Here is a 26,694-nt window from a genome sequence, read left to right on the forward strand (position 1 = left end):
ACCTATTGAGCTGGGTTTGACTCTCTCAGGATCTGGACAAAGTTCTGAGTGCAAACTCAAAAATAAGAGTTCCCCAAAGAAGAATTTAGCCATGCAACAAAAACCCCTGCTTGTTTGTGAAGGGGAGCTGAGGTATATGAGGGTAGCCCAGAGATCACAAAGCTTCTTTGTGTTGTAACCAAAATCTGCCCTTCTTCCCTTACGGGGTATCCAAGAGCCCGTACAGAGTCCTTAAGTGGGTTCTCCATCGGTAGGAGAAAATAACAGAGGCCAACCAGAGAATATTGAGAAGCAAAGCAGCTAGTAACTCTGATCTTTATTAACTCTTGCAACAGGGTGCTCCCCCACACGCAGGAGAAAGGAGGAGGACCCAGAACAAAGGTGTGCCCGCCCTTATATAGATATTTTAAATTCCCTGTCCTGGAGCTCAAGACCACCCCTCCATACATCATGCATACATCACAGAAGGGGTGTAACCCAAGACCACCCCCTACAAACATCATACCTACATCACAGAAAAGGTGGTCTACAACAGAAATTTGAATGTTGTTGTTTTTCCTGTCTGCTAGATTATCTGATAATGCCTTATCTGATTGCCTTTCCTGGTAGTCTGATTACCCAATTCCTGAGACAATGGGAAGGTTCCCTCACACCCTTCCTCCTTGCAGAGAAATCATTTGGTCAGTCTGGTAGTCAAAATGGTTTCAGGACGGTCTTCCTCTGCTGCTTCAGACATGTGGTCCACATATCTATGTACGTTCTTGGTTGGAGCATTTATTATATATATATAAGACCTTAAATTTTTTATTACATATGTGCTTATCATTTTAAATGATGTTGTGGATCAGATATAGCCTTGGGAATGTCTCCTACTTATGCCTGGCCTGAATAAATCCTTTTATTCATCAACATATGCAGAACTACCCTTGACATCTTGCGTTCTGCCAAGCTGGCGCAATTAGCTCTGAGCAAGTAACATTCCTTTCTCCAGTCTCTAAGAGTTACGAAGGGAGGGTGCCAACACTCTTGAATGCACTTAAACCATGGGGTTTGTCTTAACTCACACATGCTTTCGTAATAATGGATCTCGAGTGGGACAGGCGCCATGTGGGGATAATTAGATAATATTTGATGGAATAAGATTTCAGCATTGTTCCTCTGAATCAGCAGGATTGGCATTTCAATGTCTGTGCTCCAGTTTGGGACAAAAGGGGGGGAAATCAGAACATGAGCGAGCTGTGTTTTTAAAAATGTATCTTAAATATATTCTGTTCTACCTCTAAGGAGCTTAGGGTGCTGTACTTACTTTACTCCTACAACAACCCTGTATGCTAGGTTGGCCTGTGTGTGTGTGTGTGTGTGTGTGTGTGTGTGTGTGAGAGAGAGAGAGAGAGAGAGAGAGAGAGGTGTCAAAGAAACCTGCCAAGCTTCATAAACAAGTGGGCTTTGAGCCACAGTCATCCTAGGCTAAAAAGGTAAAGGGACCCCTGACCATTAGGTCCAGTCGTGACAGACTCTGGGGTTGCGGCACTCATCTCGCTTTATTGGCTGAGGGAGCCGGCGTACAGCTTCTGGGTCATGTGGCCCACATGACCAAGCCGCTTCTGGCGAACCAGAGCAGCGCACGGAAACGCCGTTTACCTTCCCGCTGGAGCGGTACCTATTTATCTACTTGCACTTTGATGTGCTTTCGAACTGCTAGGTTGGCAGGAGCTGGGACCGAGGAACGGGAGCTCACCCCGTCACGGGGATTCGAACCGCCAACCTTCTGATCAGCAAGTCCTAGTCTCTGTGGTTTAACCCACAGCGCCACCTGCGTCCCGTCATCCTAGGCTAAGGCCAGCACTAACCACAATCCCACATTACTTTATATGGAGTTGGAAGGGCACTGCCTTGGACAGAGAACCTCTGCACCAGCCCCTCTAGAACGAATAGATATAAGTTGCTCAAGATCACAGTAAGTTGCTCAGGAGAATTTCACAGCACATTATACCCATAATCAAGCATGTATTAAAAAGCAAGAAACTCTGCCTTTCTGCCTGTTAATACTCCCTTTCTAAACTCTCCTTTTGAAAATAAAAACCAAAGCAAAGTTCCACCAGGTTTGCATTTTTTGAAGGGCTTCAAGCACTTCCACTAACCCAGAAAATGGTCCATATGTGGCAGAGATGTGCCTTACAGTGAATGGGAGGGAATGTTGAAAGGAATGTGCCAAGGGCTGCTGCTTGTGAGAGCAATTGGTCCTGGACTAGACAGTCAAGTATACACCTTCATGCATATACAGTGGTACCTCTGGTTAAGAACTTAATTCAATCCAGAGGTCTGTTCTGAACCTGAAACTGTTCTCAACCTGAAGCACCACTTTAGCTAATGGGGCCTCCTGCTGCCGCCGTGCCACCAGAACACGATTTCTGTTCTCATCCTGAAGCAAAGTTCTTAACCCGAGGTACTATTTCTGGGTTAGCGGAGTCTGTAACCTGAAGCGTCTGTAACCTGAAGCGTCTGTAACCCGAGGTACAGGTCAAACAGAGCTCAATTTTATAGGCTGTGGGCACTCTATTCCTTTAAAGCACATTCAAAACACAATCTTTCACTCAAAGAATTCTAGGCACTGTTGTTTTCACCTCACAAAGTTGTAATTCTCAGCACCCTTAACAAACTGCAGTACCCAGAATTCTTTGAGGGAATGAATGTGCTTCAAATGTGCTTTAAAGGCATAGTGTGTACACAGCCACACTGTCCTGGAAACTGCTATGGGGATACTTACCTGGCAGGGGAGACACCTTGATCATGAAGGAGGTTTTCCCAGAGTGAGGCTCATCCACTGCACTGCGGATGTGCTGACCGCTGTGATTTCCCCAAATGCGGGGGGAGGGGGGACTGCTATGGGGGGAAAAGGAAATGTTCTGCCCCACTTTGAGACATTCAAAGGTGGAAGACTCTAAATATGCACAGGCACATTTCAATGCATATGGGTCATGTGCAAGTACGCAAGTACCAGTGTGTAGACCAGGGGCATTGAATGCTGCTACAAGTCCCACCATCTTGCCCCCTGGCTATGCTGGTTGGGGCTAATGGGAGTTGGAGTCCAACAACTGCTGGAGGGCACCACGTTGGCTACCCCTGGTGCAGACACTGTGTGGACACGCAGGTAAGATGATCCTGCCACTATGCTCTCACCCTCTGTGCTGTGCCTGTCAACTGAATGTGTGGAGTCCTTCCTGAACATCTGAAAATGGCTCCTGACTTAGGGTGATGATTTATAAATATTCATTCTCCTTTGGATTCCCCAAAACAGTTGCCCTTATGTTGACATGGTCCCACTCAAGATGGCCAAATTCACTTTCCATAGATGGAGATGCACCACTGAACATGCACAAACACCTGTGCCAATTGTCAGCTAAAGATAAATATGCTTCAGTCAATACTGAATTCTGATCCTTCTTTTCCCGGCTCATAGAGGAATTTTTTTCTAGTCTACATGATGCCATTATTTATGTTCAATTGTAACCTGTTAATCATATAATGTTTTTGACTGATAATCGCTTCTTAGAAGACTTCTAATTATGTTCATATTAGCCTTTCTGATCATGAAGGTATATTGGGGATAAATTGCAGACCTCCTCATTATTCTTCATGAAAGCTAGGCCAATAACTGCCCTAGTATCATTGATAACGGATTCCTCTCTGTTCTATTATCATCAAAGGAGCAGTCTGAATACTATTTATCTGTCAAAATTGGAGTTGTTAACCTTGATGTCGCAGCTTGTAAAGAGGGGAGATAAATGTCTCCTTCAACAGGCACTTGAAGCCTCCTGCTGTAATTTATTACAAAATTGCCACCCCAATAAAAATGTTAAATACTAAAGGAACATTCTGTAAAACAAAAACAAAACAAAACAAAAAACCTGGATCCAATCCAGAAAAGTTAAGTGCCAGAGTCAATGAGACTTGAGCACACTAAGCATCTTGCATTCTTGGTATCAATGGGGCAAATTTTCCTCTGCATTGTTCCATTTCTATCTATCTATCTCGCTCCTTCTCCAAGCTAGAAAGATCCCCATCAAATAACACCATGACCCTACAATCTGATTTAAAGGGACGTGGGTGGCGCTGTGGGTTAAACCACAGAGCCTAGGGCTTGCCAATCGGAAGGTTGGCAGTTCAAATCCCTGTGACGGGGTGAGCTCCCGTTGCTCGGTCCCTGCTCCTGCTAACCTAGCAGTTCAAAAGCACAAAAGTGCAAGTAGATAAATAGGTACTGTTCTGGCGGGAAGGTAAACAGCGTTTCCGTGCACTGCTCTGGTTCACCAGAAGCGGCTTAGTCCTGCTGGCCACATGACCCGGAAGCTGTATGCCGGCTCCCTCGGCCAATAAAGTGAGATGAGCGCCGCAACCCCAGAGTCGGTCACGACTGGACCTAATGGTCAGGGGTCCCTTTACCTTTACCTTACAATCTGATTTAGAAGACAAGAAAATGGGTTGTCCCACCATGACTCAGACTAATTGCACGGATGTAGAAACACAGGACAGTGCTACTACACCAGTTGGACTGCAGTGTGCAAAACAGTTTCATCAGGACACAAATGAAAAACAGTCATGGTGCAGAACGGGAGTGGCAGCACAATGCTATGGCATCCCTCACACCGCTGCAAGGCTGCAACTGCAGTGAAGAGCAGCGTACTGCCTCTTGATCCACACTTTGGCGCAGACAGCAGTGGCCTTCAAGGGGAAAAACAAAACTATCCAGCTTGGCAGTCTGATAGCTCTAAGACCAGATGAAGGGAGGGGACAGTCACCTCCATTCAAGGCAGCTCCGCCACAAATGGAAATGCACAAATGGAAGTGCAGGCCCCTTTCTGCCCAGAGCTTTCTGCTGGAGCCAAGAAGGAGAGAAACTGTCTCTTTCTACCTGCGGCGGTTCTGAGGCTCTGCAGAGAGGACCAGCTGGTTGGTCTTTTCAGGATCTTTTCCAGGTCTTTTTCAGGATCATTTAAGACTCTGAAAGGACCAGGAGCTGAATGTTAATTTGTGGCCATCCTTCTTTTCATTTTGAGTGTATTGTCTGATACAGTATTACCCCTCCATACATGAGGCCTTGGGCATAATTCATGAACTGTTATGGAAGAGTGTTTCTTCTCTCCCTCTCCCTCCCCCCCCCGTGTGTAATAAGCATTTGGCATTGTATATTAAAGGAGGGAGGCAGTGAGCTATTAATCCATGAGGAACCACTTACCATAAGAAACGTAGTTATTGGCTAAATGCCAGGAATGCAGAGACATTGGGTTGAGAATGAAACTATTTACCACTTAGGTCCAATTCTTCCCTTCCCTTCAAAGGAAATTAGTCTGACTCAATTAACACTTAACAAATGTTGATTCCAAAGGATTAGAGAAGTGTCTAATACACTGTCAGGGAACTGCCATCGGAACGAGAGGAGGAGGAGAGGCTCCACAACGATGCTGGAGAGGGGCCAAGTAGGGAGAGAGGCAGGTCTCCTGTTGGGGAAGAAAATCAGCGCGACACCAGGGATGGAGGGGGGCCAATGGGGGAAGCGGAGAGCAGGCTCAGAGACTCTTCACTGGACACCAGCGGAGAGAGCACGGGTCCTCCGCTACCCACGCCCACCCTGCGCAGAAGGCTTCCGCGCAGGAAGGCTAGGAGGAGACTGGGCGTCAAGCAACTTTTATGTTGGAAAAGGTTGAAGAAACGCCCACTGTCGGATTCTGCCAGCGACTGAGCAGCCACGAAGTGAGGGGCTGTCCAGCCAAGAAAGGTTTAACCAGGCCACCTACCCAGGAGTGGCGGCAACTTACGCACGAGCAACCCCATAACCATTAGATACACAGTTTAGGAAGTTGCCTGGCTGAATTACCATATTTTTCGCACTATAGGACGCACTTTTCCCCCTCCAAAAATGAAGGGGAAATGTGTGTGCATCCTATGGTGCGAATGCAGGCTTTCGCTGAAGCCTGGAGAGCCCCACTGCCAGCCCCACAAGCTCGGGGGACAGCGGAGAGGCGGAACGCCACCATCCTGCTGTCCCCCGAGTTGGTTAGAAGGCTGGCGGGGGGAGAAGCCTGCTCCTCCCCGTCGCCAGCCCCGCAAACTCGGGGGAAAGCGGGAGAGGCGCAGCGCGCCCTTCCCGCTGTCCCCCGACTTGGCTAGAAGGCTGGCGGCGGGGGGGAGAAGCCTGCTCCTCCCCGTCGCCAGCCCCGCAAACTCGGGGGAAAGCGGGAGAGGCGCAGCGCGCCCTTCCCGCTGTCCCCCGACTTGGCTAGAAGGCTGGCGGGGGGGAGAAGCCTGCTCCTCCCTGTCGCCAGCCCCGCAAACTCGGGAGACAGCGGGAGAGGCGCAGCGCGCCCTTCCTGCTGTCCCCTGACTTGGCTAGAAGGCTGGCGACGGGGAGAAGCCTGCTGTTCCCTGTCGCCAGCCCCGCAAACTCAGGAGACAGCGGGAGAGGCGCAGCGCGCCATCCCGCTGTCTCCCGACATGGTTTGGAGGCTGGCGGAGGGCTTCCTCCTCTCCCAGCCCCACAAGCTCCCAGAGCGATGCCAAAGCTGCGTGCAGCTTCGGCATGGCTCTGGGTCCTGTTCTGGGGGAGGGGGAAGCTCGGGCTTCCCCCGCCCCAGCCCCGCGCCTGGGGGGGGGGATAAATTTTTTCCCCTTTATTTCCCCCCCCCCCCAATCTAGGTGCGTCCTATGGACCGGTGCGTCCTATAGTGCGAAAAATATGGTAGCTTTTTACACATGTTAATTCCAGAGGATAAAAAGCATTTTACACATATCTTAATACACATGGGTCTTGAGTGCATTCTAATACTTGGAAGTCTAACACACAGTTTTAACACACAATTTGTAACATCTATTGGACCCAGAAATCTACCACCTACCAGCTCATAACAATACAAATTAGCAAAAGCAAATTTCATGCAGATCCCTGACCTCTTTAGTCCTCTTTTACAGTGATGACATCTCCCCTTTTTGCTTATGTGTAAATGGCCATCGAATGAGATCACATCCATATAACTACTGGTTTGGCACATAGAGACCATTTGATGGGTTGCCCATGTAACGACGTTTTGTAAAGCACTTCAGATACCAAAAGGCTTTATAGAAATTGGCAAAGGTAAAGGTAAAGGTACCCCTGACCATAAGGTCCAGTCGCGGACGACTCTGGATTGCGCGCTCATCTCGCTCTATAGGCCGAGTGAGCTAGCACTACTTAAATACACATAAGTTTTGGTGACACTGTCATCCAGACAGCTGCCTGAGAGAAGAACTCTGTGGCAGGAGCTGGCCTGGACATTGGCACCACCTCTGCTCCTGGATCTGATCTGGATGGAAGAATGAGGGACAGACAACCAGAAATGCTGCTGACATCAGCTGTGATTTCAAGAACTATAACTTTAAGAACTCGTGCTTGATCTTGATCTTCCTTGCTCTCTTCAATTCATTTTTCCTTGTGTGTCATGCCCTTTTAGATTGTGAGTCTGAGAGAACGGTTGAGTTAAAACTGATTTTTGTAAGCTGCTCTGGGAGCATTTTTGACTAAGAAGTGAGGTATAAATGCATCACTGCTGTTGTTGTTCATTGTGCGTTATGTTGAGGCAACACTGACAGTGTTCCTGTGGCCATGAAATAAAACCAAGGGAAATACCATTTTTATTATATTTAATATTAGACAAGAACCATAACAGTTTGATTTTTTTTATATAAAAAATATCTTTCTTTCTTTCTTTCTTTCTTTCTTTCTTTCTTTCTTTCTTTCTCTCTTTCTGCCTCTCACAAAGTATTGATCCAATTGCACATGTTGGAAAATTAAGGCCAAATTAATAAAACTATCGTATCTAGTAAATAGCTACTTTATCAATAGTTTAGAATATCATGGAGGTATTCACTGGTGATCTTAGTTGGAGGAGGAACACAGCACTTTTTGTAGTTTAACAACCTTCTGTATAAGGATGACTTCAAAGAGTTTGCAGAGCAGCAGGGCTGACTCCTTTGCTCCTCAGATTTAGGCTCTGGAAATGACACGTGCCTTAACTCTGTTACTGTATTTACTTTTGCAAGACGCTTCGAATGGATACGGTGGAGTTCCACATTTTTTACAACCTATTGGCTCCTTCAAGGTGATTCACTAGCAAATTGTTCAAATGACTGGAAAGGGCACAGCTACTCTCAGTTGAAGAGCACTGCCATTTAGTTTTTGTTTTTTTAAAATGATATTTATTCAAAGTTTCAAAAATACATGAGTATGAAAAAAAAGAACAGAAAAATACAACAGAAAAATATATCAAAAAGAAAGTACAAAAAGAAAAAACAAGAAAAAAGAATACAAATCCCATATTGCATCTTTTCATTTGCTTGTTTCTTGGACCTCCTCACACCTCCCTTTTTGTATTCTAACTTAATTCGTTGTTTCAGCAAATTCTTCCCATATTTCTCAATTTTTGTTTAAATAATTTATCTTAACAGTCTATCTTATTTATTAACTCAACATATCCTTTCCATCTTTTGCTATATTCTATTGTTCAATTTACATTAATTTCTTTAACCTTATCTTGCCTTAAAAACCTTAAAATTCAAATTTTAAGCCATATTTCTACATAACTCCTTAAATCCTTTTTACTAAAGCCAATTGGTTCCATTCCAGCATAATCCCTGATATTTCATTAGTGTTACACTAATTCCAAAAATAGAAAGAAATTTTTCTTTTTATAGACTTTTTCTTTTTCTCTAGTTTTTATCCAACGTCCCTTCTTCCTGGTCTCGGGTTATGTCAGTCCTTTCTGACCATTGCATCCAGTCCATCAATCTGGTGATCTTATGTTCGAGGCCCTTAAGTCTCTTCTATGCCCCTTCTGCGGATTTTCTTGTTCTTGTTTGTGCTTACGCTCTTCTTTGTCTTTTGTTGGTTTCTTTCAGAGTCTTTCTCCTTGGGGAGTGGGTCTCTGGGGAATTCCAGCCGGTAATAATTTCCATTTTCCTTCATCAAGCTAGCCCATTCCCCGCAGTCCCACTCCCCGTCATCGTCATTGTAATCCAAAAAGTAGTTATCCAAAAGATAATTGTCAACCTGTTTCATAGTCCCACCAGAATTAAGAGCTTCCTTGGCTCCAGACGCTTCCAGCCACACTCCAAGTTCAATCTTCCAAAGCAGCGGCTTTTGCTCCTGCAGGACTTTGGGTCTCACCATTTGTGTTGCTTGGGGTGCAGTCACAACCTCTTCCGTCTTCATCAGCCCTTGGACTTGCCCTGTCGAACCAGTTTCCTGAATTGGTCTCTGTATAGTTTCTTTATCCTTGTTTCCTGTTAAATCATATTCACTGGCTACAGCAGTCATCAAGTCCAACTTTTCATTCATCAAGTTCATCTTCTCATGCAACTGCTCCAGCAATGCATTTGTCCTGCCAAGGGCAGACACCAAAACTTCCTCCCAGCACATTTCTGTTCAAGGTCGAACGACTGGTCCCACGATCTCAATCTCGCAGCTGTGAAGTCTCCGAGTAAACTGCAACAGCAAACTGACAGGCTCCCTCTAGGGGACACAATTTCTATTTGTATCCATCTTTAAAAACATATCCAACAAAGGAAAATTACTTTCGATTTTCAAATACTTTGTTTCTTTAAAATGCAGAAAGCAGCATTGAAGTTAGTTTGTTTCTCTCTTTTTTTGACTATCTGTCAAAGTGCTCCACTTTTAATCAATGGACGTCTCCAACGATTTCTGTCCTGACACCCCGTTCCCAGGTTTGGGACGATGGAGACTTATATTCCTTTACTCTCTCTCCTGCAGGCTTAAACAGTCAAATTCCCCCCCCCTTTTCTCCTGCTTCCAAGGGGGTTTTATTGGTAGTAGATGCAGGAAATTTCAATCTTTAAGACAACTTTCCAGGCTATTAGATTGCAAGGTTTTTGCTTCAGTCTGTTTACAAAAAGCGGAAGGCGGACTTCCTGTTTAAACCTTCCCGCTTCGGAGCCTAATTCACAAATTTCTTAATCCAATTTTCCGTTTTTACTCACGGGTACTTTGTTTAGAGTCTAATTGTCATCAGGAAAAAGTCAGCGCTCTCTGGCGATGGCTGTGCAGCTTCCCTCCGTGAAAGTAGCAATCGGTTCGCTGCACCGCGCTGCTCACCCCACTTCGCTCCGGAGCCCCAAAAAGGGGGTTTCCCTGCGAGTAGGGGAGGCGCTCCTGGTGCTCTGCCGAACCCCACGTTCCCAGGCTCCTCCGCCTGGGATTTCTAGCGGGTCCCCGCCTTCGCCGTGACGGGAAGACCCAATTTCCACGGAGCCCATTCCTCCGATCGGAGGAACTCTGCCATTCGTCGATGGCGCTGACCCGGAAGTCCGAAGAGCTCTGCCATTTTGAAAGGTTGGGTTTTCCTGCTCATCCACATTTTGTATTTAGACAGGAAGGAAGTAGCTCTGGCAGCGTTGATAAAATATGGGACATATTTTGGGATCATATTATTGCCACGGGCATGACGCAGTTCTGGAGTTCTGTTTCTATTAAACTAGAGCAACACAGGGTTTTTAAAGGACACAAACAAGACTTTTAACATAAAATGAAACCCCTGTGCTTTAACTAAAAGCAATCCAGAGCACTTTAGGGCTCTGCAGGAAACATTTTGGACAGCCTCAATTTTTGCATAGCCCATGGACGTAGGAAAACAGGGAGGGAAACAAAGGAAATGTAGTGCAGAAAAGCTCAGAATGAGGGGGTTTAGATACTTTGTAGTGGCCTCAATCTGATTCTGGATTTCACCTCAATTCACCTTGCTTTTCAGCCCTCCACTCGGCCCATGCATGCAACTATTACTTGTTGCATTTGTTGTACCCTACATTTTCCCCAAGGTGGTTCACGTGTTACGTAAAGGTAAAGGGACCCCTGACCATTAGGTCCAGTCGTGGCCGACTCTGGGGTTGTGGCACTCATCGCGCTTTATTGGCTGAGGGAGCTGGCGTACAGCTTCTGGGTCATGTGGCCAGCATGACTAAGCCGCTTCTGGCAAACCAGAGCAGCGCCTGGAAATGCTGTTTACCTTCCCACCAGAGCGGTACCTATTTATCTACTTGCACTTTGATGTGCTTTCAAACTGCTAGGTGGGCAATAGCAGGGACCGAGCAACGGGAGCTCACCCCGTCATGGGGATTCGAACCGCCGACCTTCTGATCAGCAAGTCCTAGGCTCTGTGGTTTAACCCACAGCGCCACCCGCGTCCTGGTTCACGTGGTAGTTGTGAGAATAAACTGCCATTACCACATAACTAGCCTTTGAAGTCGGGTTAAACTGAGAGACTCTTCTGTAAGCTTCATGCGGATGAGTAGGGCTGGACCAATATGTAGACTTAGTTATACTTTGGCAACAGCAGTCTGTTTGAAGACCGCTAGCTGAGGCAGACCGACATGCAGCAATTCCAGCCCAAACACGGACAGTGGTTCACTCAATTGTATATCTGTGACAAGGATGGCTTCTTTTTAATTCCGTACCCCTAATTGCCATTGAACTGTTAGCCGCTAATGCTGCTAATTGCTATTTGTAGTTGTTTTGTTCTTTTTAAGTGGAAATATCAATCGAAAGTTAAATAATAGCAAAGAAAGAGGAGTTCTGTTCAGCAAGGGCTTCAGGCGCCATGTGGTGATGGATGGTCATAACAATGGCTATATATCTCCGTCCAGAATTAAAGTGGCATATAAATGGTTTAAATAAACAAATAAAATTTGCCAGGTAAAATTTACTTTCTGAGAATTTGGAGAGAGTGTGGCAATTCGGAATGGTTGCTGCTGAAGATTTGGGGTGGGACCGTCCTACCTCATCAAAAGAGAATAGAACTTAATCAAGTTAAGAGATTTCCCAACTTTCCCCTGAATAAACTCCAAAGACCAGCCCCAAGGGGGAGTTTTCCTATTACTTGTGAAAGGTGCTAGAAAGGATGTTGGCTTGTGAGCAAATAGGTTAGTGATTTTTAATGACAGCTGAGAGAGGTATGGAGTCCTATGGTACACCTACACATTTATTTTGTGGGCTCTGTTCAAATAGGTTTTTGAAACAATACTTTTAAAAAAAAACCCTGTTTACCAGAGGGAAAAGTAGAAGAAGTGAGCGCACTACAAGCAGTGATCTCTATTTCAAGCTGCCATTGACTCGGGGGGGGGGGGGAGAGGAGGGAAGCTATTGTCTGTCTCCATCCCTAATAGGCCCTCCCATCACGAAAGCTTGATCTATATTTATTACAAGTGGCCCTGTTCTGTCTTTTGAGAACATGGCCATGTTTATTATAATGATATAAAAATGGCACTTTTAATAGCGGCTTCAAAGAAACTATTTCCTCTTCTGTGCTTTTCCTCCTCCTTTTTGTCCCAGACAAATGCTAGCCAAAATCTCCCTTCAAAAATGATGTCTTTTTCTCCCCCACGCTGTACCATATGGTTGATTGAGACCAGTTTTCTCTGGCCTACTTGCCTCTCGTTCTGGAGCCGATTTATCCAAGAGACTAAAATAGGGCTAACTTTGCTGGCAAGAAAAGAAAGCTCCAGCTAAAATGAAAATTGTGGTGTCTAGAAACCAAGGGCTTCTCACAAATGTTCAGATCAGATTGAAGTGCATTATTCATTTCTGTATTTGATATAATTCTCCTCACCACATAAAAAGATATATTGCCTCTTAGACAAAGGTGGATATACCTTTTTGTTTTGTTTTGTTCTGTAACGGAGCAACCTTGGGACAACGGCCAAAACTAGGTTAATCCAGAAAGTTTCAAGATTGTGGCATGTGCAATAACCCAAATGTAATCTTAAAATGGCAAGTATCTGGTCAGTGATTTTAAAAAGTCTAGCTTTGCCAATACCTAACGTTTAACATATGAAAGCTAGAAGCTTTGGTCTGTGCAATAACACACTAAAGACCCATCGATGTGGGAACCACAGTACTTTTAAAACATTTACCTCATAAGGCCGGGTAGGCCATATTACATATGTAGCAGGAAGGTGAGATATAAGTCTTTTAAATACTCCTTTCAACAGTCTCTTCTTTGAATGCTCATAATTTCATCTTTTGCTTTTCAAGCAAACTAATGTTTGATCCTGGCCCAAGACGTTTTGCTATCTGCAGCTAGGAATGGATGGATCTATTTCAGTTCCTCTTAGTTTCTCATTTTCCAAGTCAGTCATTTATATTCCTGCAGTGTCTAAATGGTAACGAAGTCTGCCAGCCTCACCTCAGGAACCGTTATACCAAGTTTGGCAATGATATCTCAAGAGACGGCTGAACCTATGCCAAAAAATAGGTGAAATCATGCAAGTCATGTTTTGTTCTGCCATTTTGATTCAAAATGGCGATCGGCATTCAAAAGTTAATCAAGAACCCTGCCCGGTGATGGGCCAATGGCCGTAATAAAGTTCAATACAATAAAAAAAAGAACCCTGCCCGCACTTCAGAAACCCTTGTGCCAAGTTTTGTGAAAGAAGAGGATGAAAATCTATGCCACAAAAATGAGTGAAATCATACCAAAGTCACATTTTGGCCCCCCATCAAGAATAAAAATGGCAACCAACATCCAAATATTGACAATAACCTCCACCCTCACCTCAGGAACTGTCATGCCAAATTTGGCAAGGATATCTCTGAGTGCATAGAGAGCAAACAGACAAACCACTTTCCAAAACATTATATTGTCTTATAATATAATCATATTAAATAGTATCAAAAGCCTTTCTATGTCTTACACAAAACATAAACATTGATTCTTCGTCCCTTTAAGGGATTTTCTTGGCATCCTTTCAAAGCAACAGGGATGTGAAGTTTCTCAACCATTGTTCCATCAAGAAGGCAAAAGTTATAAAGGACTCTGTGTTCTTCTAGCCAGTCTCTTCCTGTGATAATATCATCCCATAATGAGAATGGTAGAAAAGAAGTAGAAATAAAACCCTTAGGATCTGCTCTTTTGGTTACCTTATTCATCTGTAAGAAGGAAAGACAAACTGTCTCAGACTGGATACTCAGAAAAGCACACATGCATGCAAAGAAAATAAACCCCAAAAGCACATTTGGTTGTCATCTGCTGTACAAATATTTTGATAAACGTTACAGGAAAACACTACTGCTGAATTATGTCAGAAAGTCCCTTGAAAAGAAGCTCATGGCCTGTCGGGCATTTTGAGATGTATTTATTTCTATTATAAAGCTGGCAAAGCTGTTCAAATAATGTCAGAGTTGTAATAGCACCAGATTATGAGGAGGTTTGACAATGGAATGTCAATGGAAAAGGCCCTGGGCAGAATGAAGCAGCACTCACTTGGCAGTTATGCAGAATGGACAGTAATGGGCTGTGAATGAAACTCTCACTCACTCAAAAGGCGCTCCTTCCATCCCAGCCTTGTGTTTTGGGGGCAATCAGACCCCTCCAGTGATCTCTCTCTCCCCGCCCCACAATGGCCCACTCATTTTCTCTTGAGTAAAGGAGAAAATGAAAAGCTCTTGTGTGAAATTTCATCTGGCAGCCTTGGTTAGCTTATACAAATAGTCCCCTTCTCTAAATACAAGCAGATACTGGGAAAATCTGAAACAATGCCCTTTCCCCCATGTAACATTTAAACATAAAAAAGGCATACATACACAGTGAGATTCAACCGTTTGGTCATATATTTTCTAGTCTTCACATGCCATAATAAATTCAGAAGGAAGAATATGAACAGGGCCGTCTTTAGCATATGCGCCACCGGGGTGCAAAGATCCACCCAGCACCCCCAAATTAAATTAATTTCGTGTGCATGGTGCCATTGTGAATGACAAGCGCTGTCATTGAGTCTGACAAGTGCCGCCATTGTGAATGACAAGCGCCGCCGCTGGCACGGCACGTCTTTGGTAAATGAGCGCACAAAGTTGAAAGTCCTTTAGTGAAACAGTAGGTATACATTTCAGTAATACCTAGGTATGTATGTATTTTATTTTTCTAGCTTGATCAAAATTACTTATTATTTCATAGCAGGTAGATAGTTAAGAGCATGGCTAGGCAAACTAAGGCCCAGGGGTTAGATCTGGCCCAATTGCCTTCTAAATCCGGCCTGTGGATGGTCAGCATGTTTTTACATGAGTAGAATGTGTCCTTTTATTTAAAATGCATCTCTGGGTTATTTGTGGGGCCTGCCTGGTGTTTTTACATGAGTAGAATGTGTGCTTTTATTTAAAATGCATCTCCGGGTTATTTGTGGGGTACAGGAATTCGTTCATTCCCCCCAAAAAACATAGTCTGGCCCCCCACAAGGTCTGAGGGACAGTGGACCAGCCCCCAGCTGTAGAAGTTTGCTGACCCCTGGTTAAGAGCTTAGGCGACTTCAGCAGTGAGCGCCTGGTGCCCCCCCTGAATTCGGCACCTGGGTGCCCTTCACCCCTTGCATCCCCGGGTAAAGACGGCCCTGAATATGAATGCCTTGGGGATCCTGCCTCCATTCCTTCCTTGGACTGAGCATAGACATTAGAGCATCCTTCCCCAGCCACAGTGGACTATTAATTCCCAACATCCCTGACCACTGAGCTTGCTGGCTGGGACCGATAGGAAAGGGTATGCAATGCTAGAAAGTAAAAAATAGTAATGTTCTTCTAATATTAAAATACTCTCGTAACAGTGATGGATTTTAGCTTTCAGACTCTCTAATGTAAGAGGAGATAAGTGTATGCTCCTAAATCTATCTCTTGGGGAATTAGATGCAATTCAGCTTTTTCTCCACGGTTGCTGGAGTAGAGCACCATTGCTATGCCCAGTTGGCTCCCTTCAGACACAACATGTTTGCTGTTGCTAATGTCCTACAGGAAAAATGGCATTCTCTTTCCCAGCTAATATCATTTGAGAGTGGAAAAGTATACTTGTTGACGTTCTTCCAGATGTATACTTTCTTCTATGAATCATGGATTCCACTTTGCTTCACAGACAGTGGAGGAAATTCTCATGTTTCCTTACTTCTTGGAAGACAATATTTACATCATGTCAACATCTCCTTGAACATCATGTTTTGTGAAATCCACTTTTCATTCCTGAAAATAGTGTTGGTGGTGGGTAGATTCAGTGTGCTTTTTTTTTTTAAAGCATCAGGCAAAATAATTCCAGATAACAGAGCAAAGAAACTAAATCTGAATTTAAACCAAACAATGGCCTATTATGATACAAAAATCCAATACAGCTGAGAACACAGGTGTTTGGAACACGGACCTCAAAGGTGGTTTCATCTGAAGCACGCTTACTGGCGCTATTACTACCACATGAAGCAAAAAGCTCCATTTCACTGCACAGATTCAGCCTCTTTTTAGAACATGGAGCATCTGGGCAGCTGAAGCAAACACACGCGCGCGCGCACACACACACACACACACACACACACACACACACCAGCCAACGTGGAACTGTCAGCCTTTAAAACATACTAAAAATGCATAATAAATAACGGCTTTTCCTCCCAGCGCCAAATGACACTGCATCCCTTGATGCTGAAAATCGTTTATTGTTAAATACATATGGAAATGGGAAGAGAAGAGAAGCAAAATGTATCACAAGAATAAGAGGACTTTAAATCGGTGTTTCCCAATGTACCTCTGGGGGGTTTGCAAAAGTGTTTCCAAGGGTCCAGGCCAGAATTTTTCATTTTCCCTTCATCATAGGTTTTATTTTACCTGCAGAAAACAATTCAAAAATTAAAAAGTTCAGAAGCTATGCCCTTAACAACTTGAGTCAGAAGTCACACAGTGCTGTTCCCTATGCAGTCCTTGTAGCTGTCTTTCTAATGGTTCCAATCTTTTATCTTGTATAACGGTCTGGATTCCCATGCTTTAAATACTTCATATTTATCTTGAAAGGAAAGCTTTGGGTGGTTGAATACTGGGATAAGAGGAGACTTAAGTGAGCCTAGGGTGGAACACAGCACAGTCAGACCTTGGAGGTCAAAGGCCTTGCAAGTCAAACATGTTGGCTCCCAAATGCCACAAACCTGGAAGTGATTATTCCGGTTTGCGAACGTTCTTTGGAACCCGAACATTTGTCACAACTTCCATGGCTTCTGATTGGTTGCAGGTGCTTCCTGCAGCCAATCAGAAGCTGCGCCTTGGTTTCCAAACCGTTTTGGAAGTCAAATGGACTTCCAGAATGGATTCCGTTCAACTTCCAAGGTACAACTGCACTTCCAAACCCATAAGGTCGCACATAGAAAGGCACTACTAAGCTTATGTCCCTCTTCCCTTTTGTTGTACAGCTATTTAAAAGCTGCTACCACTTTAAGATCCACTTATCTGGAATAGTGACATGGAGGATCTCAAAAAAGTACAGGAACTTTGGCAGGTTCAACAGCTGACATTCTGCCAAGCCACAGGGCTGATAAGCTTTTACTCTAGCTTTGGACCAAACTGGCATATTATTATTATTATTATTATTATTATTATTATTATTATTATTATTATTATCAGAAAGCAGACTGCATATGAGACTTGAGCCGCATTTTTACAGAGACCACATTTTAAACCAGAGATCTAATGATGTTATAGGATTGGAACATAGACTGGCTTTTTGCATGGAAAAGACGAGAAGACACTGAGCTGGATTAAGGCTGGTGGCGAAGATTCAAGGCAGTTACATCATTTTCAAAGCCTCCTAACTTGCTTAACTCCCCCTCCCCCCGCAGCTGTACTCTGGAGAAAGAGAGGCTTCTGGACACAAATGTGTTGCTAACCTTCCTCGTCTGGAATGCTTGCATCCCCTGCTATGCCCTCATCCACACAGGGGTTGGCAGCGCATCCCGTTTGACCCCTTGAGGTGAAACGAGAAGTACCACCCAGCCCTGCTGCCGCCCCTGCCACTGGCAGAGAAGATTGCACCAATTTCCGGTGAGATCTTGCTGAAATTGTGCAGTATCTCATGCACTCCGCAAGAACTCACACGATTTCAGTGAGATCCTGTGAGAAACTGGCATGATCTCACCTCAAATTGGCATTGATACCGGCAGTGGGGCAGGCAGGGTGCCCATGTGGGCACTGCCTTGCGGGCTTCTGCCTCCTGAGGTGGCAAGCCTCACCCAACTTAATGCCTGTGCCAACTCTGCATTCCCAACACAAATTTGAAGCACATTTAAATCATATGGTTTCCTCTTGGAAACTGTAGTTTTTTAAGAGTGCTGGGAATTGAAGCTCTGTTGGGGTAAACAATAGTTCCCATGATTTTTGGGGGGAAGTCACATGCTTTGACCGTTGCCTCAGAAGAGCGAGGAACATTCTCAGGGATGACTCACACCCTGGCCAGCACCTTTTTAATCTCCTGCCTTGGAGATATAGAAGCATGATAAACCACACCAACAGGTTAAAGAACAGTTTCTACTGTGGGTCTTGAGGCTGCTGAATGGAAGACAGCAACATTGCAGCTGACATTCATGGTTGGTGGTCGTAGGACAGCACACAGAGTGTAACAAGGACTGAGAGATTGTGGGGGGGAAGGGGGGCTCATTTAATCTCACTGTAAACAAGTGGTACAGTGACAATAAAGTATTTTCTATTTTCTATTTAAATGCAAAGTGTGGATGTGACCATTATATATTGTTACCGGAAAAATCTGAGGGCTCCCTTGGACAAAAAGTAAAGACACCAACCAGTGTAAATTGAAGCAAATCAGCAGCCTGTAGGCTTGGTCTTTATTGAAGAAAGACTGTTGCGACAGGGTGCTCCCCTCACTTGCAGGTGAGAGGAAAGACCCAGAAAAATAGTGTGCAAGGTCTTATAAAAACTTTTTGAAATTCCCCTCCTCTAGGTCAAGCCCACCCCCAGAAACATCATGCATACATTACAGAAAGGAGGGGTTGAGGGAGGAGTTGGTGGTAACCTGAGTGTCTTGTCACCTGGCTGGTTCCTCCTTTCCCCCCTCCCCATGAGTCACTTCCAGGAGACAAAGGGAAGTTTGCAGTTTCCTGCCCCCAGAGGGAAGATCTGATCATTGTCCTTTGTTTCAGTCCATGCTGAATCCACTCCCATATGCAAGTTCTTTGTGATCTTGATTGTCTTCTGTAACAATATCTTCCAGCTAAACCAGACAATAGGTTTGCTACAGAAACTGTGTCTTTAAATGCCAATTGCTGGGTGTGGGTGGGTTACACAAATTTCCACAATGGTGTGTCTAGAATATGGATAACACTGAAAAGGAATACTAGAGTTGGAAGGGACAACAAGGGTCATCTAGTCCAACCTCCTGCACTACAGGAACCTCAACTAAAACATCCATGACAGATGACCATCCATCCTCTACTTAAAAACCCCCAAGGAAGGAGAGTCCACAACTTCCCAAAGGAGTCTATTCCACTGTTGAACAGCTCTTACCGTCAGAAAGTTCTTCCTGTTGTTTAGTCAGAATCTTCTTTCTTGCTACTTGAACCCATTGGTATGAGTCCTACCCTCCAGAACAGGAAAAAAACAAGCTTGCTCCATCTTCCATGTGGCAGCCCTTGAGATATTTGAAGATGGCTATCATATCTCCTCTCGGTTTCATCTTTTTCAGGCTAAATATACCCAGCTCCTTCAACCATTCCTCATAAGGCTTGGTTTCCAGACCCTTGATAATCTTGGTTGTCCTCTTCTGCACACACTCCAGTTTATCAACAGCCTTCTTAAACTGTGTTGCCCAGAAGTGGACACAGTATTCCGGGTGTGGTCTGACCAAGGCAGAATCAAGTGGCACTATTACTTCCCTTGATCTGGACACTATACTTCTGTTGATGCAGCACGGAATAGCACTAGGTCCCGTCCCCCCACTGCATCACACTGTTGACTCATGTTAAGCTTGTGTTCCAGTAAGACCCTTAGATCCTTTTAACATGTACTACTAGTAAGCCAGGTGTCCACCATCTTACATTTGTGCATCTCCTTCTTTCTGCCTAAGTGCAAAACTTACATTTGCCCCTATTGAAATTCATTTTATTAGTTTGGGCCCATGTCTCCAATCCGTTCAAGTCATATTGAATCCTGATTCTGTCTTCTCTGTCATTAGCTACCCTTCCCAGTTTGGTGCCATCTGCAAATGAGATGAACATCTCCTCAATTACTTCATCCAAGTTTTTTATAAAGACATGGAACAGCTATGGGCCTAGGACAGAACCCTGTGGCACCCCACTTGTCACTTTTCCCCAGGATGACGAGGAACCATTAATGAGTACTCTTTGGGTGCAGTCAGTCAACCAGCCACAAATCCACCTAACAGTTACCTCATTCAATCCACATTTTACCAGCTTCCTCAAAATAATATCATGAGGGACTTTGTCAACATACTGAAATCAAGATACACTATGTCCACAGCATCCCCCTGACCCACTAAGCTTGTAACTCCATCAAAAAAGGAGACGAGATTCATCTGGCATCTTGTTTTTGAGAAACCCATGCTGGGTCTTGGTAGTCACAGCATCCTTTTCTAAGTGCTCACAGATTGACACTTGAATTATCTGTTCTAGGACGTTCCCTGTTCTAGGAATACATTGTGCTGGTCCCGAGGGTCAACCATATGGTGAGGTCTGAGTCCAGTCCGAGGTCGAGGGTCCGGTATGGAGGCTGTCCGTCAAAGGAGAAGCGGGGTCCAAGGCAGGGAGACGGGTGAGGTCAGGAACTCTGGCAGAAGAGCAGGACACGGTACAAGCAGGAACAGGCTACCAACAATGTTGCTCCCGCAACCTGAGTCTGGGGCTGGCCGGCTTTGATCTGCCACGAGGCATAGGGTGGCCCCGGTCCACAGGTGACTCGCCTCTCCTGGCCTGGAGGCGAGCACTCCTCCTGCAGGAACTCAGTTCCCTCTGCCTCTCTGCCCTGAGCCTCTGCAGCTCAGGAGAGGCTGGAAGGTTACCGGACCCAGAGGCAACCCCATCTTCCTCTGATGGGGCTGAGAGTGGAGCACCTGCAGGCAATGGGTCCTCCATCACCTCAGGAGCTAGAGCAGACTCAGCTGATGCCTGCACCTGAGGATCCAGCACAGCTGAGGGCCCTTCAGGCTCAGGCCCCAGCCCCGGCTCAGCTGGTTCTGGAGGCGGTGACTCCTGTGCAGGCTGGGATTCCTCAGGTTCATCTTCTGAGTCCGAATCCCAGGCCATCACATACATGTTACATGCCTCTTTTTCTAAATGCTACAGGAAGATTCATTGGGGGAGAGGGAACTTGCCTTTCAAAAGGAGTTCCTTCTAGCTAGAGAGAATTCTGCCATTAGACACCCGCCAAACAGCTTTTGCCTAAGACTAGTCTTGCAGAAATCCCCAATCCAATTTTGAGCATCTTTTCCTACATAAAACTAGGAGCCATCCATTGAAGCTGAATGTTGAAAGACTTGGGACAGGCAAAAGACACAGCGCATAATTAAATTATGGAACTTGCTGCCACAAGAAGTAAAGATGGCTACCAACTTGGGTGGCTTTAAATTAGACCAATTCATGGTGGATGAAGCTATCAGTGGCAATGAGCCATGATGGTGATGTCCTGCCTCTTCTGCCAGAGAAAATAAGCCTGTGAATGCCAGTAACTGAGAAGCAATTACAGCAGATTCTTACATCCTTTAAGCACATGCAAAGTTATTTTTTTCCCCTAGTCACATTTCACAGATTCAGTCTTTCACATTTTGGAGGATTAGATTTGCATCAATAAACCAGGAAGAAAATTTAAGACTGCCATCTGAAAATTCAAATGCACACCCAATAATTCATTAAGCTGGTAGTAGTTGATTCTGTTTTACGGAATTACAGAAGCATCTATTTCAATCAAACCAGTCAGGATGCACCACTGACTTAGCAATAATTAGACTCTCTTAACTAAAACATGGAGGGAAAGGTGAAATCCTGCTTCAGCCATACATAGTAATCGACCTTAAAGATACATGGAAGGGTTCCCCACCAAAAAGAAATTATATCTAATCCAGATTTTACAAACCTCAGTAATTCTTCCACATCATCCTAATTATTCCTTAGCAAGTAAAGCAATTTTAAAAAGAGCTTCAGATGACTTTCACTTCTTCCTAGATGCCATGTAGAAAAGGAAAATAAAGAATGCCAATTTCAGTGGGTTGTCAGTGCTGTTAAAATACACATAACATCTCAAGGGAAGACTGTTCTGTTATTCTTTCTGTACCAGATAACAGTACAGTTTTATTGGTGCAGTTTGAATATGCTGCATGTTTTTTTATTTAATAGTAGAGCCTTCTGGTGCATGAATTTCCTGAAAAACAATAGTAATATACACTTGGCAATATTTTACCTGTTTTATCCGCACACGAAACTTAATAAAGTCTGAAATTCAGAGTGAATTTTAGATGGGAAAAACGATGCACTGTGGAACACTTTCAAGCTGAAGTTATGAGCTCTGTGGAACTGAACTGAATTCACAAAAAGCCCATAAGAGAAGAGGGCGCATGCAATGGTTTAAACAAAGGGCAAAAGGAACGCAGCAACCAAAATTTGGCTGCTGATGGAAACAACATCCATGGCAAACACCCTGGAAATTGGCTATTGTAAAGTACTGGGCTATCGTTCATCTCAGCTTTGTTTTCTGCTTCCCCCAAAACACATGATGTCCTGCGTAGTGGTTAGAGCAGGGTTAGCCAACATGGGTCCCCGCCAGGTGTGACAACTCCTATCGTCGTGACTATTGTCCATGTTGACTGGAGCTGATAGGAGTTTGGGTCAAACAACATTGGATGCCAAGTAGAGAGTTAGCATCCTAAAGTTCAAAGCCTCACTCAAACATGAAGCATAGTGGGTGGCCTTGTGCAGGCTCCCTGTCTCTCACACAGCCTGAGTCATGTGAGGAGAAAATGGGGGAGCTGCTCTGAACTCCTTGGAGTAATAAAACCATTTTGCCATTCCAGTTTTATCAAGCCATTCATGTTCTTTCTTCCAAGTAGTTTTCACCTTCATTCATTGACCAAGGACAAAAGTTTCAAGAAAACTGAAGGTGGATTTGCTAGGTGGACTTGACCCTTCCACAAGGTCACGACTGGATCAACCTAGTAAGCAAATAGAATGCAATAATATACATTTCGCCCAAATTGGTGCAAAACACATCTTGAGACGAAGCCTGGGTGGTTATTTCTTTTAAAAAGAAGACCCCACAAAGACAAACCAATTAAAATTAAGCATGTTTCAATCTCTTCCAAGGAAAGATGGGCTCCCATGTGTCTGTGCATTCCATACTGTCTTCCTTGATGAAATCATATTTACAATATAATCTTACAAGGAAGACAGCTTTAAGGAAATTCATTATGAACTGTGAGAACTATTCATTTTAATGATAATAACTTGCCTACACAGTCTTCTTTAGATGTGATAAAAGCCATGGGATTAGGCTAAATATTGTCATGGTAACAGTAAGAAAAAGAAATACTTTTAAAAGGGTTTCCCATAAGCGAGAACAGCTCACATTCAGTAAGTAGCCTTCAATAGAAGTTGACATCTGTTACTCATTTGTTGTTTCTTGGTTTCTAGAAAGGCAGGGATAATTGGAAATAGTCAAGTGTTCTGGGAACGCATTGAGTGAAAGGGCTCTTAGAGCTTCTTAAATACTGGTCTGTTTATCCCTAAAAACATTACGTATGTACCTTCTTTGCCCATTTACACACTGGACAGGCTAGTTGCTTAGTGTTCTTGCATTGCTGCTTTTCTTTTTGATCAAAGCGGACCTGTCCCTTAAATAAAACAAAGAGTAGATCTACTGATCTAGCTGAGGAAATACCACCCGTTTTGAAAACCCAAAGGCGAGAGGAAGAGAGAATGGAGGATATGATAGAGGGAAATGCTTGCTTCCATCTGACTTTTTACATTACATGTGGTTTATCTCATACTTCCCTTGCTCAGATGGCAAAAAAACCCCACCAATGGTTGTTTGACAAAAGGGCCATAGCTCACTGGTAGAGCATCCGTTTTGCATGCAGAAGGTCCCAGGTTCTATCCCTGCCGTCCCCAATGAGGGCTGAGACAGTTTCCTGCCTCAAATCCCAGAGAGCACCAGTGCAGATGGACCAATGATCTGATTCAGTATAAGGCAGTTTCCTATGTTCCTCCCAAGTCTAGCCAGAAGAAGCTTTCCCCCCAAATCTATAGCACATCCCCATAAATTGGTAAGACATCTCAAAATGGTGGTGTGGTCAACTCTGCTGTGCAGACACACGGCCAGATTGGCTCCACCGGTGCACCTGTCCAGCCCTGACCTCCTGCCGCCATGCTCTCCCACTTTCCCTTCCAGGTAGTGATAGTGATTCCACTGCCATCAGGCCAGGTGTGCAGCGGATCCCCTCCTTATCACTGCTCCTTCCATGTCCAGATGAGAACAGCTGAAGGTGAAAGAGCTGTTTGTGATGTGGCTACCTTCTCCAACCCCAGCTAAACACACACAAAAACAGCTTGTGAAGGGAATTTATGTGTGGTTTATGTGACAGAGAGATATGACGACGACTTTCTTAGGGCCACCATATAACCTCCAACACTTTGTAGCCAAAATCCAGGACACCATCTTCCCAGACAACATCTTTCCCTTTTTTAAAAACCGTGAGAGCATAGCAGTCATTTTGGCAATTTCGCACCACAGTCCTGTCCCAAGTGCTTTTTTCAGGGGGGAATCACACAGTGAAATCATGCCAGATCACAGCAGCCCAAATAGCCACTGTTCTCTTGAGATTAAAAAACAGGATGTCCTGGTTTTTCTAGGACACTTACCACCCGTCTGGTAATTTACCTTTGGCCTGATGACTTTTGGATGCCCCTTTAGGTTGCACTAGAAGAACTCAGGGGTCAATCGACGGTGTCAGGTTAATACTTATATTAAGGTTAGAAATGAAGCAGTTGAAAAAGGAGGAAAGAAAGATGGTATGATAAACAAGATTCCTCATTTTGATTATGCAAGATGCATATAAGCCTGCATAAAAAGTAGACAATTATATTCAGACTCTGTAATACATTATTTATATTGCAGCAGAAGAGTTGGCCAGCATCTGTCTGCCTAGTCCTAAAAGGCACTGGACAAAAAACAAGAACAACAACTTGTTGAGCGGCAAATGTGTGGTGCCAAAGAGCTGTCCGTAGAGGAGGATTTTTCAAGCTTGTAAAATTAGCCACAACTTTGGTAGCAAACTTTTGGAAAACAAACAAAAGTCTTTTAAAAACAAGAAACACAAGAAAGGCCCCCTCTCCTGAGCCAATCACACTCAATTAGCTAAACAATCAACCAGCAAAAGGCGTCAATCATGCTACAAAACTCTGCAGCTGTCCATTCATTATTCATCATTGTGTATGCTTTCTGCATACCATATGGGAGACTCAGATATCAGAGATCAATAAATATAATGCATGCCAGGATAAGCAGTATAGCTAAGAAGGTCTTTTGGATGCTGCTGGAACTAACAAGCACATGTGACTGATAAAAAATATTCCCTCCCCCCTTCTAAAAATGACCAGGCCAAATAAATTAAAACTCTAGCAGATCATGGGGGACTCTCCATTCCAATCCAATATATTTACTTATTAGAATGTTTAAAAACCACACTACCTAAGAAGAAGCAACACTCTACACCCCATAGCAGGACTAACAGGGACTGCGAAATGTTGGGTTGCTTATATTTTGCTCTGTGTCTCATTTCTATTTTTTGCTGTGTTCACCTTTTTTTAAACAACAACAACATCACTTTGGTTTTAGAATGGTTTCAATTTACAGAGGACCCCCTGTTTGGAGGGTTAGAATCATAGAATCATAGAGTTGGAAGAGACCACAAGGGCCATCGAGTCCAACCCCCTGCCAAGCAGGAAACACCATCAGAGCACTCCTGACATATGGTTGTCAAGCCTCTGCTTAAAGACCTCCAAAGAAGGAGACTCCACCACACTCCTTGGCAGCAAATTCCACTGTCGAACAGCTCTTACTGTCAGGAAGTTCTTCCTAATGTTTAGGTGGAATCTTCTTTCTTGTAGTTTGGATCCATTGCTCCGTGTCCGCTTCTCTGGAGCAGCAGAAAACAACCTTTCTCCCTCCTCTATGTGACATCCTTTATATATTTGAACATGGCTATCATATCACCCCTTAGCCTCCTCTTCTCCAGGCTAAACATGCCCAGCTCCCTTAGCCGTTCCTCATAAGGCATCGTTTCCAGGCCTTTGACCATTTTGGTTGCCCTCCTCTGGACACGTTCCAGTTTGTCAGTGTTCTTCTTGAACTGTGGTGCCCAGAACTGGACACAGTACTCCAGGTGAGGTCTGACCACAGCAGAATACAGTGGCACTATTACTTCCCTTGATCTAGATGCTATACTTCTATTGATGCAGCCCAGAATTGCATTGGCTTTTTTAGCTGCCGCGTCACACTGTTGGCTCATGTCAAGTTTGTGGTCAACCAAGACTCCTAGATCCTTTTCACATGTAGTGCTCTCAAGCCAGGTGTCACCCATCTTGTATTTGATGGGTTGATGGGTCCAAGTCCATTTAAAGATGAAGAACCAGAAGACGACAGAGCAGGGGCCTCAAAGTTACCAACTGAGTAGGTTCACATCTCATGTGGTCAGTCTTCTATACTATAGTGTGATGTAAGGTACGGTATTTCTGTTTAAGTGATAATACTTCTTTCTAAATTTGTGCCTAAATATATAAAGCAGCACACACACATTTCATGCAAACATCTACCCTCTTTTGCCCCCCCCCCCTTTGTTTCAGGTCATT

The 26,694-nt window shown here is 44.3% G+C and overlaps 1 non-coding gene across 1 annotated transcript; it reads left to right on the top strand.

Moving 5' to 3' along the window:
* Positions 1-2,759: 2,759 nt before the first annotated feature.
* LOC128423799 (U1 spliceosomal RNA) lies at positions 2,760-2,916 on the top strand. The gene has a single exon (XR_008332860.1). It is a non-coding gene; the product is annotated as a U1 spliceosomal RNA (small nuclear RNA).
* Positions 2,917-26,694: the final 23,778 nt, after the last annotated feature.

Source organism: Podarcis raffonei, chromosome 11 (genome assembly GCF_027172205.1).
Source record: "Podarcis raffonei isolate rPodRaf1 chromosome 11, rPodRaf1.pri, whole genome shotgun sequence".
NCBI classification, from domain to species: Eukaryota; Metazoa; Chordata; class Lepidosauria; order Squamata; family Lacertidae; genus Podarcis; species Podarcis raffonei.